Genomic DNA, 20,651 nt, shown 5'->3' with positions numbered 1-20,651 from the left:
AATCTAACATACCGGAAATGAAAGTTGTCATCTTTTATGCATTTATGTGAGAACATTTAATCTTGATCCACTAGTGGTCAAATTAACATTTCAAACAAATTCATTTTAAATTATTGAAAAACTGGATTTTTTTTTCTATAGTTGATTCAGTTCAGACTATTTCCATAATGACGAATAAATAATTCGTGATAGAGTTGAGTTTCTAGGAAAATTAGACCCATTTCGTTTGATGGAAAACATAACTGAACAGTGAAATGTTCAAGTCCCAAATATGCTATGGTCAATGTTGTTAATAATAATTAATCGGAATATATATATAATAGATAAAATATTTGATAAAAATAAAAAAACTCTTGATATACTAAAATTTTACAATTTCTGCTATTTTTTTTTCAAAAATTCAGATCTTTTGTTACAATTCATAAATTAAAAAACAAAATAAATTTATTGAAAAAATATTTTTAAATCTCATAGAACAAAAAATTAAATCTCTTACAAAAGTTAAAATAAAATTAATTTTCCACTACTCCAAGTAAATAGAGAACTTAAACATATTTTTAAAGTAGTTTTCTTTGCGAAATATGATTATAGAATTTGAGCTCACAATTTCTTGGCTGCAAAGAAAGTTTTATAAATATTCCATCTGTAACTATTTGTTTGAAAAAAAACTTCTCAAAGGTTCTTCTTTTAAAATAACGTCAGAATTCCATTGGCAGGCATCAAATGAAATTATATTCTATTATATATTTTTAAAGCCATTGATAAAAAATTTCATTGTTTCTCAAAAGCCTTCTTCTTTGGTATTAAGTTTTAAAATAATTGAAATTAATCAGAAATGATAATATGAATGTTCTTTAAATTAGAGCAAATCGTTTGCCAATTGAAGTTTTCCAATAGAATGTTTTTAAAATGAATTTAATCAAAAGGTTATCATAATATACTGTAAACTTTTAAGACTTTGGAGTGAATATATACAACCTTCTGACTTGTACTTGCTTCTGCCCCACATTGAGATTTGACTGTGCTACCTTGAATTCTGCCGAAAATGTGTCTGTTGCAGTAATTTTTGGCTCATTTGTCTGCTGCCAGGCTGCTTTGACTACTGGCTAATTTCCTGCCCGACTATCTTGTGGTGACTTGACTTCTGCCAGACAATTGTGAAGCGACTTGAACCTCTTGCCAGACAATTGTGAAGCGACTTGAACCTCTTGCCAGACAGTTGTGGAGCGACTTGAACCTCTTGCCAGACAATTGTGAAGCGACTTGAAGCTCTTGCCAGACAATTGTAAAGCGACTTGAACCTCTTGCCAGACAATTGTAAAGCGACTTGAACCTCTTGCCAGACAATTGTAAAGCGACTTGAACCTCTTGCCTGCCAAAATGTGGACTGAACTCTGTCTTGCCTGCCAAAATGTGGACTGGACTCTGTCTTGCCTGCCAAAATGTGGACTAGACTCTGTCTTGCCTGCCAAAATGTGGACTGAACTCTGTCTTGCCTGCCAAAATGTGGACTGAACTCTGTCTTGCCTGCCAAAATGTGGACTGAACTCTGTCTTGCCTGCCAAAATGTGGACTGAACTCTGCCTTGCCTGCCAAAATGTGGACTGAACTCTGCCTTGCCTGCCAAAATGTGGACTAAACTCTGCGTATGTGTACAATATTACATTTTCGAAACATTCTTTAAGAAAGTTTTTTAATTTATTTTTCTTTCTAAAAGCATTTAATATTTCTTTGAAATGCGAATGATATATTTTTAAAATTGTTTCTTATGCACACAACTTCATAATCTGGGATAGAGAATTATAATTATTTTTTAATTTATTTTCCTTTTTTATTTTTGCAATTAAATAAAAGAAATTAAGAAATTAGTTTTGACTAAAATAGCAGAAATTAATTTAAACTAAATAGCAGTATAAATCAAAGATCGTTTCTGAGTTAATAGCAATAACTGAAACGGAAATGGTATCATTTTTGAACACCATGAGCAGTTTATTTTTTTAATCTAAATTCGTCAAGAAAATTTAAAATTAAGTGGTAATTCATTTCAATTAAAAATTTTGCTCCAATACTTTCTTTCTTTTCATCCAAATGGCAAAGAGAATTAAAAATGAATCGATTTTCTTCATTAGAGATATAAAAAAGAAACACTAGCTTTTAGTTGAGTCACAAATGACGAAAGAAGAGCGAACCAATAACGAAGCTCAGAAATCATGATTCATACCAATGTAAGGACAGGTACGCAAGGCGGCGTTGCTTCACACTCTTCAAATATTGAGCATTTGATAGTTTGTACCACACATATCTTGTGCTGGATCTTCCACTGTCAAGCATCATCATTCGTAAATAAGCATTAACTGTAACATGTAGAAGAAATAATTGTCTCTGCGACTGGCGAATCATTGAACTCCCATGGATGATCAAACGAGGTTCTTTGATGCATCATATTGTGCTGGCTTTAAAACCATTTTTATTTTGATTAATAAGTAAAGTGAATTATGCCATTGTAAGCATGGTTTGAAGTTGCATTGTAATTGTGATAATGTATCGCCGCAAAGGTCTGCCGCAAAATTGCAACTCTAATAAGTAGTTATTGGTATATTTTTTCCCAATATCAATTTAATGTGCAACTCATTTTTTTCAATGGTATGAAAACTGATGCATCTTAATAAATACCTTATAGTAAAATATTTACGAATAAGTTATCAATATCGAATTATTAAGTCATCTGACATTTTAAAATTTCAATTGTGGAACTAGGCCATCTCCTTTTAAATTAAACTTGTCATCGCATGAGGATTCCAAACAATGAATGGGACGTTGATGTAATTAAATTAATTCCTCCCTCTTTGTAACTGAGCCTCTTTGCTAAGTACAAAGAAATTTTTCACTTCCGCATATGTAAAATGTTTTTCTTTCACAGGCATATCAACACAACATCAGCCGCGACTGCGTTAGGAGGCAGTTAAGAAGCGAAATCCCACCAGAACTAAGATTATCCGAAAATGCAGTTACGACCCTAACAAGGGAGGCCGAAGAGTGGGTCTCTGACTTAAATTACTTGTCAGGGTTGGCGATGAGGCACCGGAAAGGCGGACGATTAATAAAAAGAGATTTTGAAACGGGGAAACAAATGCTTGGATTAGGTAAGTTTTTTTCAATTCCTGAAACGACTCATTTTGCTGCAAGTGATAGCTTTAAAACATTTAAGTTCATTTGTTGTTTCCGATATATATCGCTGATATTCTTCCAGAAATTTAACTGAACTCTTAAAAACAAATCAGCAGGAATGACCTCCTTAGTTTTTTTCGCATACTCTCTCATAAAAGTGTTATCCGAAGAAACGCTTTGCATTCAGTAGCTATGAAATATCAGCCTTTGGCGTGAATAGCATTTTTATTTAATGTATTGTGCGATCCTGTGATCCTTGGCGAATCGGGCGTTTAATCCCTGGCAAGCGGTTAATAGTATCCAAAAAACGAATTTGTTTTAAATTCGTTTTTCCCAAATAGTTGCATCAAAATTTTGACTCTAAAATACACTAGTAGTAAAAATAATAATGATGATATACAAAATTTGATATATTTGTCGGCGTTTTTGAGATCGCGTTTACATGTTTCTGAGGTTACAGACTGACAATCAACCTCTTCTTGGGTTTGGCTCGAAATTTAATTGGTGTCTATGCAACCGATGTTAAAATTACGTCCCGAATTTTATCTATCCAACTTTCTTCCTTTTGTAGCTATCGTCTAAACTTTTATTCTAGCAGCATGCTCTAAATGGACAGGCTTCCACTAAATGCATTTTGCACAAAATTTGATATAAATCTACAAATTGAATACAAAGAACACATACCAAATTTCCTCTATTTAGCTCAAAGTATTCTATCCGACTGACAGACAGACGGACATATTCAGAAAATGTGTTTTCGAAAGCGGGAAGATCTAAAACATCAAATTCGAATTTTTTTGACGATTACTTTACTTTATCTACACTATGTATACAAGAAAATAAAAATGACTTTAATTTATATTGTAATTCTTTATTAATAAAATCAATAAGAATGAATGAGTGCTTTTGAACTGAAACTGACATCAGACTCCTCTTGATACCAAATTGATTGGTTTGGTTTGGTTTTATGGCGCAAAGGCCATTTTTGGCCATGCTGCGCCAAACACAAGATTTATTCCAACATTTATTTTATTACAAAAAAAAAAATATAATGCACAAAAACGATGTCAAAATTTAAAACTTAGATTTGCTTTTCGATTCCAATATCTTGCAAGAATAAAAAAATATTTTGGTTGGGAAAAATATTTTGGTTACACCTTAATCTCAGTGACAAAAGGGATTGTCTGGCTGTTCAATTTAAGTTTAGGGTCTGGGTGAATTCCACGTCTTTTACAAAAGTGAATTGCAGCTGATTTCTGTGGAGATATTGTGAAACCATTCATTTCCCCCCAACTGTGTATTTTATTTATGGCATCTTGAAGCTTCTTTTCTATAAAACTCATGTCCTCTCCAGAACAATGTATCTGGAAGTCATCCACGAATAGCGAACCATGCACACTTGATGGGAGATTTTTAATGATATCATTGATTTTTATTATAAATAAGATCACACTCAGGACGCTCCCCTGGGGAACGCCTTCGTTTTGATAAAACCTGTTTGATAAGACATTACCTAGTCGAACTCTAAAATTTCTCATTTTAAAAAATTTTTGTATAAAAATTGGTAAATTTCCTCTGAGACCTATTTTATGTATATCTTTCATTATGCCGTATCTCCATACTCTATCATAGGCCTTCTCCATATCAAACATAATGGACACTAGATGCTTTTTACTGATAAAGGCTTCTCTAACTGCAGTTTCTAATTTTAAAACGTTGTCTATAGTGTTTCTACCACGACGGAAACCGCTTTGGAGTGGTGATAACCAATTTTTTGTTTCAAGTATGTTAATCAGTCTGGCATTAACCATCCTTTCCAAAACTTTGCACAGACAACTGGTGAGTGCAATCGGTCTGTAATTACTTGGATCTTGTGGATCCTTACCTGGTTTAGCTACTGGTATAATTAGTGCTCGTCTCCATGAATCTGGAAATCTATGCTCTTTCCAGATTCTATTATACGCTCGTAAAATATTTAACAAGGATAATTTATTTAAATGAATAATCATGTTTAGATGGATGTTCTCAGGACCTGGTGAGGTAGCTCGAGATTTATGTTGAACCCTTTTCAGTTCTGTAAAACTGAAATCAGAATTATATTCTTCGTCATTATGGCTGGTAAAATTTAAAATATTATTTTCTTCATTTTTTTATAATATATAAATTTTTCGGTATAAACCGTATCACTGGATACCTTAGAGAAGTTGTTGTTGTTGTTGTTGTTTGAAATTTATTGGCGCAAGAGCCATGTTTTGGCTAAAACTGCGCCAGACATACGATTAAAATATTTTCCATAACAATTTAAAAGCGTTATAAGAATTAAGTTGATCTGACCAATGTTTTTAAATTCCACATGTAAATTTAAAAAGTAAAACAAAAACTGGAGCAGAGACGATTTAAAAGGCAATAAAAACTAAATAGAATTATAAAAACCAATGGTTTTTAAGAAGCGAAAAATATTTTTGTGGGGATATTCACCCACTAAGTCTAGAAGTGTTAATGATAATGGCGAAGAAAACAAATGATTGCGATGATGATTAAAGGAGGGACATAGTATTAAAATGTGTAAAACAGTGAAGTCTACACGGCATGTCGGACATTTCGGTGCTTCATCTCCAAACAACAAATGTTTATGGGTAAAACGGGTGTGCCCTATGCGAAGACGAGTCAGTTTTACATCAATCTCTCGCATAGGTAGAGCAGGCCACAAATTAACAGAAAATTTTATTGAATGAAGCTTATTATGGACCTGTGTATCCCAGTCATTCTGCCATAACTGATTAATAAAATAAGAGAATGCTCTCTTCGCATCCGTATATACAAGAGATTGTTGCAGAAACAAAGAAGCTTCTTTTGCAGCTTTATCCGCCAAATCATTTCCAAAGACACCAACATGGCTAGGAACCCAACAGAAAATTATACTAAAACCATTATTATTAAGCGTATGTAGAGAGGATAAAATATCAACAGCAACCGGGTGAATTCGGTTGCTAAAATTAGAAAGGGTTTTCAAGGCACTCATGCTATCAGAGTATATACAAAATTTACGCTGGGTAGAAACTCTAATCTGCTGAAGTGCACAAAAAATGGCTGTTAATTCAGCAGTACAGACTGAACAAGAGTTATGCAGGCGATGACTGTGAATAGTAGATCCAAAAACTATTCCACAGCCAACATGTTCATCTGCTTTTGAACCATCGGTGTAAATAGGTGTGTAGGAATGATAATGGTTGCGATGAGAATTAAAAATTTGCTGAAAAACAATCGGAGCTGTTGTGGATTTGTCAAAGCCAGAAAAAGGATTCAAGAAGGAAAAAACTGGTATATCCCAAGGTGGAAAAACCGAAGGGTCAGAAGTTTGTAAAGTAACGTTGCTCAGGTTCGATTCGTGTACAATGCCTTTGATTCTCTCACTGAAAGGTAGTATGTGAGAAGGGCGAGCTTCAGAAAGTCTGCGGAGGGAAGCAGGAAATTGAATATGAGAACTCGGATGTTGTGGGACACAAAGTGTTCGAAAATAGTATTGAATAGAGATTTTCTTTCTGCGTAATTCGAGCGGTAACTGATGGCATAAAACATAAAGGCTCTTCACAGGTGAAGTGCGGAAAGCACCAGAGCAAATTCTTAGAGCTGCATGATGAATAGTGTCTAACCTGTGTAAAACAGAAGATCTGGCAGAACCATAAACCATACATGCATAATCCATCCGAGATAAAATAACAGCATTGTAGATACGAAGAAGGGATGCGCGATCAGCACCCCAAGATGTACAGGAAAGCACCTTAAGGATATTTAATGACTTTTCACACTTCTTCCGTAATTGCAAGATATGCGGGAGGAAAGTGAGTTTCCTGTCGAAAACCACTCCCAAAAACCGCACTTCGTCAACAACAGGAATAATAATATTTCTTATTGACAGGATAGGGTCAAGATGAATACTCCTTTTTCTACAGAAATGGACACACTTGCTCTTTTCAGCTGAAAGTTTATGTCCATTGTCATCGCACCAACTCAACAATTTGTTGATAGCATTTTGTAATTGCCGTTCAATTAAGTGCATGTTACTCCCTTGACAAGATATCTGCAAATCATCGACATATAAAGTTCCGTTGACAGATGGTGGCAAAATATTTAAAATTTCACTAAAATGCAGGATAAAAAGTGTTACGCTGAGGACACTTCCTTGCGGAACACCCTCATCCTGAATAAAAGCATCAGAATAAAAATTTCCCAATCGTACTCGAAACGTACGAGTCGACAAGAAACGTTCAATAAAAATTGGGAGGTTTCCTTTAAAACCCAAGTCAAAAAGTTTTTTTAAAATTCCATAACGCCAAGTACGGTCATATGCCTTTTCTATGTCAAAGAAAATGGAGACAAGGTGATTTCTAAGGACAAACGCGTTACGAATTTGGGTTTCTATTTGAACAATGTTATCAATAGTTGAACGTCCTTTACGAAAACCACTTTGTTGGGGCGGAATGCAAGCTTTCTTCTCCAATTCAAAGACAAGTCGGGCATTGGCCATACGCTCAAGTGTCTTACAAAGGACACTAGTTAGAGCAATCGGTCTGTAATTCAGAGGGTTAGCAGGGTCTTTGCCCGGTTTCAGGATGGGAATCACAAAAGCTTCTTGCCACTGGTATGGGAAATTTTGCTCACTCCAAACTCTGTTAAACAGATATAGGAGATTGGAGAGCGATACCTCATCTAAGTGGCGAAGCATATTATAAGTGATACCATCTGGGCCAGGGCTGGTATCATGAGCTTGAGATAGAGCTGAAATTAATTCAATCATCTTGAACTCACAGTTGTACGGAACAGGTTTTCGAGTATGAAATTTCAAAGACTGTTTTTCCGCGCGATTCTTAGTTGCTATGAATGAAGAACTATAGCAATCAATAGAGGAATTTTGTGCAAATGTCTGCCCAAAAATATTAACGATATCCAATGGAGCAGAGTGAGTCGTACTTCCAGTTTTAAGAACAGGAAAAGAAAATTCCCGATAGACTCCATTTGCTGCCTTTACCTTCTTCCACAACTGTTTACTTGTAGTAAAAGATGTAATCGAAGATACATATTTTCTCCAGGAATCCCTCTGACTTTGACGACGAATGCGACGAGCAATGGCTTTGGCACGTTTGAATGCGACTAGATTTTCTGTGGTGGGGTACCTTCGGAAGATGTTCCACAGCTTTTTCTGCTGTTTGTGGCTGTCACGACAGGCTTCATTACACCAGGGTTTTCGGAATTTCCGTAAGCGTGGTGAAGTTTTAGGAATTGTTTTTTCAGCGGCACTAATTAAACATTTAATGACGTTTCGTACTGCTTCCGTGACGCATGTAGTATTGACCATAGACTTTGTAATTTTTGCCAATTGTCTGAAAGTCTCCCAATCCGCTCGCTGGAATAGATAACGCTGTGGCAGACAGGTTCCACAGCCTCTATCAGCATGAGAGACAATTAGAGGAAAATGATCACTATTATGAAGATCATTCCCAACTTTCAAATTCAAAAATGGTAATAGCTCGGGGGAACATATGGCCAAATCGAGATTATGGAAGGTACGTGTGGGTTCATGGAAATACGTTTTATCATCCTTATTGAGCAGACAGAGACAGTTATCAGTTAAAAACTGTTCAATCTGTCGCCCACGAATGTTTGTATTTCCTGAACCCCACAAGGAACTATGTGCATTGAAATCTCCAATGATCCAAAATGGTGTTGGAAGCTGGTCCACCAAGTTGTTAAGTGCTTGTAAGTTTATGACATCATGAGGTGGTAAGTAGATACTACAGACTGTAACCAGTGTTCTGATATGAACTTGTACAGCCACAGCCTGTAGAGGTGTATGTAAATTTAACGGTGTGCTTGGGTATAGATTTGATGTCAAAATACAGACACCTCCAGAATTGTGCACTCCGGTGCCTGCATCTTTCCGAACACAATTATAGCCTCGTAGTTTTAATGGAATGTTGGGTGTCAAGAAGGTCTCTTGAACACCAAAACAAACAGGATGAAAGGTGTTGATAATGGTCTTCATGTCCTGAAGTTTGGACCGAATGCCGCGACAATTCCACGAAAGGAAGGTACCCATTAAGAGAGATGTGTCACAGAATTATAAGGAGCAACAGTAGGAGTTGCAGAAACGTCGCAACTTATATCAAAATCATCCTCATCTTCCGATGGGTGCAGTTTAAGGTCGGGACTATTACGTTTACCACCGAATACGGAAGTCAAGTCCTTATGTGCTAAACCTTGTGCCGCTAGTCCCAAAGCGACAGAATTTTTTCTAATAGATTTCTTAAGTTTCGCAGATAGATCTTTCTGCGTTTGGCCACGCTTTGCAAGTTTTAATTTCATTGACTTTTGAGGTCTAGATTTGGTTTGAGGTTTTACTTGTTTGTCAGTGTCAGAAGCACTGTTTATGGATTGTTCTGTATCCGATTCAGAGATTTTCTTTCCTGCTTTGACAGATTTCGTACAACTGGGACATGTACAATTTGCACAAAAAGATTTTTGGATAGCAGACGCATAACTTACACCAGGCGTAGGCGTTTGTATTGCGATTTTCCGCCTAGCCTCAGGATATGAGATGTTTTCCTTGATTTTAATTGTTGTTATTTTCTTTTCTAAAATCCAACGTTCACACGATCGAGAGAAGGATGCATGATTTCCCCCGCAGTTCACGCACTTTTCTTGTGCGGTACACTGCTGGCTATCATGTTCTTTTCCTGCACAGCGGGCGCAAGTGAGGGTCCCGCGGCAGTTCGCCTTCGAGTGGCCAAAACGCTGGCAATTAAAACACCTCAGGGGATTAGGTATGTATGGTCTGACAGGTCGCCTTATATATCCCACATATATAAATTCAGGTAATTTTGGCGACTTAAAAGTTAAGATATGGTGTTTTGTCTCAATTATATTGCCGTCTCTCCGGATGGTAATGCGGCGGACATCTGTGACACCTTGAGACTTCAATTCCTTTGTAATTAAGTCTACAGGAAGATTCAGTATTTCACCACAAGTTATGACACCCTTAGATATATTTAGCGAGTGGTGAGGGCTGACACTGACAGGTATTGTAGATAACGCTTTCAATTTCTGAATTTGCTGGGCTTGCTTTCGGGAATTTACCTCGACAAGCAAGTCACCAGAACGCATCTTGCGAATAGATGTAATGTCACCAACAGTTGCAGCGATAGCCTTTTGCACTAAAAATGGCGAAACGGTTTCAAACGTTTCATTATTTTCGGAAATACGTTTGATGACGAAAAACTTATCAAAATGGTTTTCAAAATTGACTTGTTGAGGAATAATGTGACGCCCACTAAAGGGACCTTTCTTGGGAGGAGCCATATGATATTGAAGGAGATTCGGGCCCGACGGCACCGCCCACCACGGAGCCCTACAAGGGAAGGCAATTACCGGCTCTGGTCTTTTCCAGCCTCGGCATACACCTCAGTGCTAGCCGGAACCTATACGCTGGGAGTTACCCCCGGGGACAGTGACCACCCTTAACGCCAAGCCCAAGGAGTAACCCCTTCGCTTGATCCCTAGCAGACTAGATACTCGGGTGACCATCTACCAGCCGATTGATGCACAGGGGACCACAGTGCACCACCCGTCTTTCAAATGGGTCGCCACGCACGGCCAACACGTGGGACATTGGCTGTCCATGAGAAGCAAGAAGCAAACAGAGTGGCGACAGCTTCTCATGGAGAGCTCCCTCGCTTGCCGTCGAGGGATAGAAGAGATACAGCAGACAGCAGAAGGTGTAGAGGAGATTAAACATAAATGGAGTAAAGGTCCCTGGGAACCTCGGGATTGGGACACCCGTACTCACCTATAGTAGGTGAGCCCCTGAGGGGGGATACCTTAGAGAAAGTTTCAGCCAAAGTGTCAGCTGTTGCCTTAATATCTGTTATTGTACTACCCTTCAGAGTCAAAGAGGTTGTAGGGAGATTTTTATTGCAGCCAGAGACTTTCCCGACTTTATCCCAGAGTTGTTTAGAGCTAATTTGGTTGTTTATGGAGTTTACAAATAACATCCATGAATCCCTTTTACTCCTCCGTCTTATTCGTCGAGCATTTGATTTTGCATATTTAAAGGCTATAAAATTATCCGTTGTAGGATATCGTCTAAATATATTCCATGCTATTGCCTGCTTTTTATCAGCGATTTTGCACTCCCTATTCCACCAAGGTTTCCAATGTCTTGGAATCTTCCCTGAGGATTTTGGTATTGCCTTATCAGCCGCTTCTAAAATTTTTTTAGTTATATTTTCAATAACATCATCAATATTTTCATCTCCCACAATGTCTTCCGAAATGAAAGCCATCTGTGAGAAAAGATCCCAGTTTGCCTTATTAAAGATGTACCTTTTCGTACATTCAGGATAAGTTAAATCATCATCTTTGTATGATAAAATAATTGGAAAATGGTCACTGTTATGAAGGTTATCAGCAACACTAAAATTCCATTTTATGGCTAATGATGGAGAACATAAAATTAAGTCCAAAGTGTGAAAGGTGCGGCTAGGTACATGAAAGTATGTATAAGTTTTGTTATTAAGCAAACAAAGACAATGATCTTCAAGCAAAGCCTCAACTTGTTGTCCTTTTAAATTAAAATCTGCACTTCCCCAAATAGGATTGTGTGCATTAAAATCACCCATTAGTAAGAATGGTCGAGGAAGCTGATCAATGAGATTATCAAGCTCTCGTTGAGATACTTTATCATTTGGGGGCAAGTATAGGCAACATATTGTTAATAGAGACCCGATATGAATTTGCACTGCAACTGCTTGGATACAGCTATTTAGAGTGATTTCTTTGTGAGGGAAAGCCTGGGAAACCAAAAAGGCCATTCCACCCGAAACTCTTGCACCCTGGGTATAGTCTTTCCTTATAATATCATAATACTTAAATTTGAAAGAATCTTCAGGAGAGAGATAAGTCTCCTGTAAGCCGAGACAAACGGGCTGATATTCATTTAAAACCATTTTAATGTCATCGGAATGAGCTTTTGCACCGTGACAATTCCACGAAAGAAGGTTAATTGCCATTTGTTGTCTTATTTTTTTGAATTATTTTTGATATCTGCTCCTCCTTGTCAGTAGACATAAAATCTTCATCAGATGGATGTATTTTTATATCATCCTCTTCTTCAGTTTTCGACTCTTTTAACAGATCTTGTTTCGTAAGCGTGCGTTTTTTTCACAGAACCTTTAATCTTCTCGTCCAAATTATTTTTAAAAGCCTGCATTCTTGCTTTACGCATGGCTTTTGTTTCTTTAAAAAACTTAGATGGCTTTTTTGGTGTCATTACCTTTTTATTATTTGATGTAGGGATGCGAGATGCTTTGTTTGGAGCTAAGTTATCGACGGTATTCATCGGGCTGCTTTGAATATTTTCCTGACTGATAGCATTGTCTACATTTACCACTTCTATTTTAGAGATATTTAGAGGGTTGGGTCTACCATGGATACTTTTTGTTTTGGAGTTTGTGGATTCACTATTGTTTTTAACTGGTGATTTTTCTGGTAATGGATTTGGATTAATTAGAATTAGATGGGGTTTCTTTTTGGACTATTTTGGTTTTGCAATGTGGACAACAGCTGAGCATTGATGAGTAAGACACTCCAACAGTGGGCGTTCTAGATTTTACTAATTTTCGGGCTTCTGCAAAAGGAATATTTTGTGTCACCTTGATTGTTTGTATTTCTTTTTCTTCTATCCATCGAGGGCATTTACGAGAATATGAGGGATGATCTTCTTTACAATTGCTACATTTTGGTGCAGATGTACAAGATTTACTGTCGTGTCCTATTTCAGAGCAACGGCCGCATGTTTCTTTACCACGACAGGCTCCCATAGAGTGTCCAAATCTCTGGCATTTAAAACATCTTAATGGGTTAGGTATATATGGTTTAACAGGGCAGTTTAAGTATGCAATATGAACAGATTTGGGTAGTATAGGTGCATTAAAGGTTAATATTAGATGTTTGGTCAATATTAATTTGTCATCCCGTTTCATAGTTATTCGTTTTACTGACGTAACATTTTGGTCTTTCAGACATCCAAGAATTTCCTCTTCAGAATCGTATTGAAGCTCTAGTTCTGATATTACTCCTCGAGATTGGTTAAGAGATTTATGAGGGTATACAGTAACTGCATGTTCTCCAATTGATTTAAGGCTCTGTAATGATTTAATTTGATTATCTGATTTCAATTCAATTAAAATATCCCCTAGTTTAGTTTTTTTAATGGATTGAACTTCACCAACAATTCCAAGTATTGTCTTATGAATTAAGATAGGAGAGACAGTTTTTAAATTACCTTCCAACTTTTTTACTATGAAGTATTTTGCGGTTATCACAGGTTGCTCCAAAGGAGAAGTTGGCAGACAGCCGTCTCTGCCGGGACCGAAATTGCGGGAACCCATAATAGTCAGATATTGTTCATCCCGGTACGCCCCCGCCCACCTCGGAGCCCAACAAGGGAAGGCAGTTGCCGGCTCTGGGTACCTCCAGCCTCGGTACTTACCTTAGGGGTGGCACCGGGATATAGATTTACACAGAATGCAAACCTAGCCCTACAGTAGTGCTTTCCTGTTCCCGAAGATACACTCCACCAGCCGATTGACAGAAGCGGGCTCACTCCTGCCGCCCGACTTACGGAGCAGTCTGGGCCAAAGGGAACGAAAAGGGACCCCAGGATTCCATTTTGCCCCTAACGGGTCGCCATGCACGGCAAACACATGGGTTTAGTATTAAACAAAGGCCAATAATAAAAACCAACTCAAAATAGAACTGAAATATCAACTCAACTCATATATAGAAATAGAGATTAGAAGAAAAAAATAAGAGAAGGATCGCTAGGGCAACCCGGGGACGCGACACCCGTACTTACCAAAGACGGTCTTACCCTTGGGAAAAGAAAAGATCCCTGGGAACCTCGGTATTGGGACACCCGTACTCAACTATAGTAGGTGAGCCCCTGAGGGGGATACCAAATTGAGTTTTCCCAATTTATTTTCCTGAATGGTATTTAATTTGATCACCACAAAAAATGGGCGAGTCGCCAGATACTGTTTTGAGAACACTCATTTCCCTTGGAACTGCTATTCTAGAAAAACTAAAAAAGCAATTCTGGATTATTGATGGTTTACCGAATTTTATATTCAGTAGTTACACTTCAGAAAACATTTTGATGCATTCTGACGTTACTTGAAATATTTTGTTTACTTCATAGCTTTTTTTGTTTAGCGGAGATTATTCCGAGAATGAAGAGAAGGAAAGCTAATCCAGTCGCAGATGATCCGATTGTTGCGAATGCGGCAAATAACAATTTCATTTAATTTTACTTTATTTTTATGGAATTATTGTAAGAAATGTTATCTCAACTTGTCATTAAGAGGAAAAGAATTTCTGAGGGTATGAAATCAGCATCTTCGTAAAACGAAAACCTTTTTAAAAATTCATTGTCACATATTTTTTGCATTTCAGTATAGAAACACGAAAAGCCCTTGATTTGTTATGAATTGCAATTTCAAGTGACTCAATAAATTATGTAGTAATAATGTATATCAGCGTAGACGAGCGTCCTCAAATGAGCGTCGATTTTTATGCATACAAAAAAAATATATGTATGAACACAAAATTAATGCAATTGATGCGATCGACCAAAAGTCCTCTTCTCTAAATACAAAATTATCAAATGTAAAATGGAGCAAAATGTTCAAGTTTTAAGAAGGGTGGAATTATAGAAAGAATACCAAAATCTGACGGGAATTTTCTATTTTATGTCTTAAGGCGGCGATATGTTAACCGAATTTGCATTGATATAAACCATCCTACAGAACAGAATGCTGGCTCTTACCCCGTTTCCATAACCATTCTGTTGAATGAAAGGTTTGATATTATTATAATTAAGTTACTGTGCAATGCATATCTACAGAAAATACAACAGAAATAAATATTTACAGAATTTCAGTTAAGAAAAACAAAAGAAATGATAGTGTGTGCTCATTTGCTATAATTTTTCAATTTATAATGGGATAAAAAAATATCTAGAGAAATAAATCAAACAATGCTATGAATTTAAAAAAAAAGCAATATTTGAGTGGTTATCTCACTTGTTATCATAACATGATAGATGAAAAGTAAGTTAAGAAAACCTAAAGTAATGTAAGAGACAATGAAAGATACAGCACCACAGGTTTAAGTTTATTTGTTTTTTTCCCATCATAACGGAAGAATGTCTAATACTTGATGCTCGAAACAAAGGAATAGGAAGAAGTCTCAATTTTATCTGATAAATTTAATTATCCGGCGGCCGGTAATCTTCGCCTGCTAGAAAAATGTTTTTCTTTCGTAGGCCTATCCAGAGTTTAACTTCAGCCTCGATGGGATTCGAAAGAAACTCGAGAGTACGATCTCTGGTCACAGATTGCCCAGGGAGGCAGTAAGGACACTCACTAGGGAATCCGAAGAGTGGGTAGCAGATTTAAATTACGTTTCGGGCCTTGCAATGAAACATAGAAAATGGAGGCAACTAATCCAAAGGGACTTCAAAATGGGGATAAGGATGCTTGGATTAGGCAAGTTTTTCCAATTTTGGAAATGACTCATTTTGCTACGAGTAATAGTTTTAAAACATTTAAGTTCATTTGTTGGTTTTGATATATATATTAATGATATTCTTCCAGAAATTTGACTGAACTCTTAAAAAAATCAGCAGGAAGTTTTCTCGCATACTCTCTTATTAAAATGTTGTTCCAAAAAGCGCCTTGTATAATACCGGCAGTCAATAGCTATGAAATATCAGCCTTTGGCTTGAATAGCATTTTCATATCATGTATTGTGTGATCCTCGGAGAATCGGGCGTTTCATCCTTGGCAAGCGGTTAAAAGTATCCGAAAAACGAATTTGCTTTAAATTCGTTTTTCCCAAACAGTTGAAACAAAATTCAGACACTAAACTACACTAGTAGTCAAAAAATGATATACCAAATGTGATATATTTAAGTCGGTGTTTTTGAGATCGCGTTGACATGTCACTGAGGTAACAGACTGACAATCAATCTCTTCTTGGGTGTGGCTCGCAATTTGATTGGTGTCTAAGCAACCGATGTTAAAATTGTGTACCGAATTTTATCTATCCAACTTTCTTCCTTTTGTAGCTATCGTTCTACACTTGTATTCTAGCAGCTTCCTCTAAATGGCTTTTGCACAAAATTTGATATAAATCTACAAATTTAATGCAGAGAACATATGCCAAATTTCCTCTATTCAGCTCAAAGCGTTTTTCAGTTATTTTGTCCGACAGACAGATGGACATATTCCATAAATGTGTTGGCGAACTCTGGAAGTCTCGAATTTGACGATTACTTTATCTACACTATATATGCAAGAAAATAAAAATTCATTTATGCTGTAATTAAATCTTTATTAATAAAATCAATAATAATGAATTTGTGCTTTTGGATTGAAACTGACATCAGACACCTCTTAATACAAAAATACGAAATCCTCCAATCTATTATTCTGAATGTTATTTAAATTTTATCACCACAAATAATGGGCAAGTCACCAGATAATGTTTTGAGAACACCGATTTTCCTTGTTTTAGATATGCTATGTGGGAAAAGATTCGAGTTTTTGGTTATTACCTATATAAACAAAAAATATTCATCCCGTACAAACAAAAGAGAAAGTCTCAGACACACAGCGTGAAAAACAATAATTTCTCCTTACATGGAAGGAAGATGTCCATCGAATATAAGTTTAGAAGCTAAATTGCTAATAGCATTTGAGAAACAAGGAAAAAAATCCCCCCAGAGCTCACCACGTATCCTTGAATGCTGTAAAAATTTCGGGAAGGCTATGTTTTCCGATGACATTCATTATTAGATTTTTTTTGAAAGCTGGAAAGATGATAGGAATATGTTCCATCAAATATAATTAATATCAAGACCTGCTACCATTTTTTAGAAACGCTTTAGTCTCAGCAGCTGAGCAACAGTATAGAATTCAGAATGCAAGTTTGCGTGAGTTTATGCGTTATGCAGGTGCTTATAGTCTTTCATCCCTCTTTCAACATGTACCAAAACAAATTTTCCACTTGATCATTCCACCCACCCCCGACCGTCTATTCGGTGGCTCTATCATATACCGTGTGACGTTTCAGGATTGTTTTAAAAAACCAAATGTACCATTGCAGCTCACAATCTTGTCATATCTAAATAGAAACTATTCTTTGGAAAATTCATAAATTAACACGGTTACTGAAAATCAGTGGTTTGAAAATCGTAAATAATTGGGTTTACTGTATAATAGTTATAAAATAACATTAATACATCAAAAATATTAAATAAGCTATCATTATATAATTTTTTTCGATTGTAAATTATTTCCGTATTGCTTTTTGCGTGATTTATTGGACTCTAACAGCTCTCAAAAACAGTATGGACAGAGTTCGGCTAGCTTTATTAACCTCTGTCCGCTGGTTCGACCTTTCCCGAGGCCAGGTTTTCGACCTGCAGTTCCGTTCGGTGTCTCAGGAGGCCAAGAGAATCGATTCCCTCGCCGACCCTTAAGACATTATCATTTCCTTCCCATAAGAAGTGTTCGCAGATTGGCAGTACAACGGTCATTTTCGAAGAATGTTTTATCAAGCAGGGTGTTTACACATCACGGAAATCTCGAAAAAAAGTGACAAAAAATGTTCTTTGCCTGCTCAGTTTCATTGGTCGCTGTCCTATAGAGCGTATTCCTTTTCGACCAGGGTTGCCAGAACTATGAATTTTGTCTAACCGTCTTAAAAAAACAAGAAAAAGATAAGTCGAATGAAGTACTCTTTTTATTTTATTAAATTATTGAAAAAGGCTTTAACATGACATTAGATTGCCTATGCCCAAAGTTTTCAATAAAATGACATTGAAGTGAAAAATTTCCTACATCTTTCCATAAACATTTCACAAAATTCGGTTCTTGCCAATACCACATGAAACAGCGAATATAATGTATTCAATGGCAAATGAACAAAAATGTGGTAAAAATTTTCTCAATTTGGTAATAATTAATGAAGATGGGTTACGTATTTGTAATAAATGATTAGCAGTAGATATATTTAATAAAATAAAGTGTATTAATAACAAAGTATATTAAACTCATACTCCTATGAAAATTTCCAAAACGTAATCATCAAAATGCTCTTTAGTTTCGATATTATTCAGCTAATATTTAAATTTAATACACTGCGTCATTTTAGGTTCGTCACTACGAATACAATTATATATATATTTAATAGAAAAGGAGCTGATATTTTCTGACAACGAAAGTCTCTACAGATGGCTAAACATTTAACAGTTGATTGTAGATTTTTCTTAATTGTCTTTCAGGCAGAGCTGCTGGCCATTAAGGAAGCATGTAAATGGGCTAGCAAATTCGATCATAAAGCTAATATATGGAGTGATAGCGAGTCCAGCTTAAAAGAGATCAGCTCATTTTTCACCTCAAACCCAATTGTTCAGGAAATTCAAGCCATTCTGCTCCCCCAACCTTCTATTAAGTTAGGATGGGTTAAAGCACATGTGGGCCACAACGGAAACGAGGTTGCAGATTCCCTAGCCAAAAGCCCATTTCTACAGGTACGCCCGTTCAATACCCAACTCCTAAAAGCCATCTGAAAAGTATTCTAGATGAATTGAGCCTACAGTGATGGCAAGAAGAATGCGACAATGTCTCAACTGGCAGAAACATCCATCAAATCATCTCGAAAGTGTCCTTTGATCCACCATCTTGGAGTAGGCTTGACATTATCTTTGCAACTGGCCAAGGCCCTTTCCCTTCATATTTCAAGAGATTCAATTTTAAAGGATCGAATCAATGTGGCTGCGGCGAAGAAGGCGATCCTCTTCATTATGCCACTAGCTGATATCTGGTGGATCAACGTTAAGAGAAACAAGATGTCCAAGGTTAAAATTAGAAATCTTGCGCGGTTCCTACAAGAGAACGAGGAATTGGTTTCTCCAGACCCCCAAGCCCAGTATAAATTTTCGTTTCATTTCTCAACCAAGCTCTTCTCCAGAATATATTAACTTCAATAGATTTCATCTATTCATACTCCCCACCGAACACCTCCTTCATCATTATAATATTGTATATAGTTACTTTTTAAGTGTATTAATGATATTTTATGTCTTTTATGTGTAGATTGATATGTGTATACTTTTTTTATCTTAATAAATACTCCCACGTATATCCTTTCAACCGACAGGGAATCCTAGAGATTCCAAGTTCGGGGATATTCTGTGGCGAAAGGAAGTAAAGTACATTATTCCGTGTATAAGACTATTCTCAAAGTTTCTGAAAAATTTCAATGCGCATCTAGCTTTAGAATATGTTAATGTTTAGATAAAATAAAAGTGCTTTTCCTCTAAATTAAGTTTTTTTTAAAATCAAAATAACGGCTTTCGACTGAAATATTTCGGAATGAATACTTAACAAATTTTAGCATAAGTACTTTTCTTATTGCAACCTTTACATAAAATAAAAAACGCAGGAAAAATTTGCCAATACAATTTAAAGTTAAAGCGAATAATAAAATACAGAGTTAAATCAATTTGTTTTGAAAAAGAAAATATTTTTATTTGGTTTTTTTTAATCATAACCTATTCCAAATGTCACAAGATTATTTGCCATACGATGAAAAGCCATATGATCTTCTTTATAACAAAATTCATTTTTTTCCAATAAAACCTAAGTAAGTTTACATATTCCTTGCACATAGCAGATATTTTTCTCGAATATATTTTCGTTGCTTAGATTTGTCAGTTATTTGGGATTAATAAAATTTAAAAAAAATTTAGTTCAAATTTAAATATTGCACTTCACACGGTGATTTTCTTAGAAATATACTTTGTTTCGATTGTTTATTTCAGTGAACAGTCTGTTATAAACAATGAATAAATCTAACAAACCGGAAATGAAATTTGTCATCTTTTATGCATTTATGTGAGAACATTTTAATATTAATCCACTAGTGGTCAAATTAACATTTTAAACAAATTCATTTTAAATAAATGAAAAACTGGAATTTTTTTTTCTATAGTTGATTAAGTTCAGACTATTTCTATCAATGACGAATAAATAATTCATGATAGAGTTGAGTTTCTAAGAAAAGTAGACCCATTTCGTTTGATGGAAAACATAACTGAACAGTGAAATGTTCAAGTGCCAACTATGCTATGGTCAATGTTGTTAATAATAATTAATCTGAATATATATATAATATATGAAATATTTGATAAAAATGAAAAACTCTTGATATCCTGAAATTTTACAATTTCTGCTATTTTTTTTTCAAAAATTCAGATCTTTAGTTACAACTCATAAATTTAAAAAAAATTATTGAAAAAATATTTTTAAATCTCATAGAAAAATATTAAATCTCTTAGAAAATTCAAAATAAATTTAATT

At 35.8% G+C, this 20,651-nt stretch overlaps 1 long non-coding RNA gene across 1 annotated transcript; it reads left to right on the top strand.

Moving 5' to 3' along the window:
- The first annotated feature begins 788 nt into the window (after positions 1–788).
- On the top strand, positions 789–19,736 carry LOC129981325 (uncharacterized). Its single transcript, XR_008785302.1, has 3 exons — positions 789–1,646; positions 2,921–3,143; positions 18,572–19,736. It is a non-coding gene; the product is annotated as an uncharacterized LOC129981325 (long non-coding RNA).
- The last annotated feature ends 915 nt before the right edge of the window (positions 19,737–20,651 follow it).

Source organism: Argiope bruennichi, chromosome 8 (genome assembly GCF_947563725.1).
Source record: "Argiope bruennichi chromosome 8, qqArgBrue1.1, whole genome shotgun sequence".
Lineage (NCBI taxonomy): Eukaryota > Metazoa > Arthropoda > Arachnida > Araneae > Araneidae > Argiope > Argiope bruennichi.
Note: the sequence above shows the minus strand (reverse complement) of the source record. Positions and strands in the feature narration are given on the sequence as shown.